Here is a 1,035-nt window from a genome sequence, read left to right on the forward strand (position 1 = left end):
GTTCTTATGCATATGCCCTCTCTTTTTATCAGCTGGATGCTTCACTCTCCACTCTAGTCCTCTGTGGCTATGTCACTGACTCTGGGCCCAAGAGTCTCCAGATTTTGCCACACAGCTGGCCACAGGACTCTACCCAGATTCACAGGAGTCTATTGAACATTAGCTCACAGATTCATTGTTTTTCCCTCACTTCCCTTTACCAGTGACAAATGCTGTCACCAATCAGAGTGTGTATTCCCATTTAGTCTTAGTCTTAGAAGGGGGTTTGTCCTTAGAGGATCCAACCACTTGGCTTGATGTCTCCTGGGTGAGCAACTTGCTTGTTTTTATAGTAATCAGTCAGATTGCCTATATTGTTTTGTATTTTTCCTGTTGGTCTTTCTTTCAAGAAGTATCTTCTATTCTTCTAGTTGTTCCAGACTGGTCTGCTTGTCCTTTCAAGTGAAAATTTCCTAACTCAGAAGATCCTGGACACATTTCAGGATTCCACCTATAGTCTTATGTAATGCAGAGGCTCCACAGGAAGCCTCCTTCGGGCACGTTGTAGCCCCATTTTAGGTATTACAATCAGTTATAGTCAGAAGACAGACTTATAAGCTTTCTATGATGATATTTCTGTCTATTCCTTTCTCTCCCTGTCTATTGTCTATTTTATAATGGTATTCCAGGGAAGCCAAGATTCAAAAGACAGCCAAGCATCTTAAAATTATTTCCCCCCTTTTGCCCATTCCAACCATGTCTGAATCCCTGTATCCCAGAGCTCTGTTGTTCCAAGGTTGTACATACATCATTATTTACCTCTGTCCCAATTAGCCCATGCAAACATGCCTAATTGTTTTCCTGTCTGCTTTGTTCTTCCATTCCCCTCCCCCTTCTTGTGTATTGTGCCCCCCCCCAGCACCCAAACTATCCTGTGTTTATTCCCTGCCATGTGCTCTACCTTCCCCTACCTCCCCTCACTGTACTCCCCACATTCTGATAACCAGCAAAGAATCCTCCTCTCCTTTAGTATGGGTTCTTTTTCTTAGTCTTTTA

Source organism: Chrysochloris asiatica, unplaced genomic scaffold (assembly GCF_000296735.1).
Source record: "Chrysochloris asiatica unplaced genomic scaffold, ChrAsi1.0 scaffold00088, whole genome shotgun sequence".
Lineage (NCBI taxonomy): Eukaryota > Metazoa > Chordata > Mammalia > Afrosoricida > Chrysochloridae > Chrysochloris > Chrysochloris asiatica.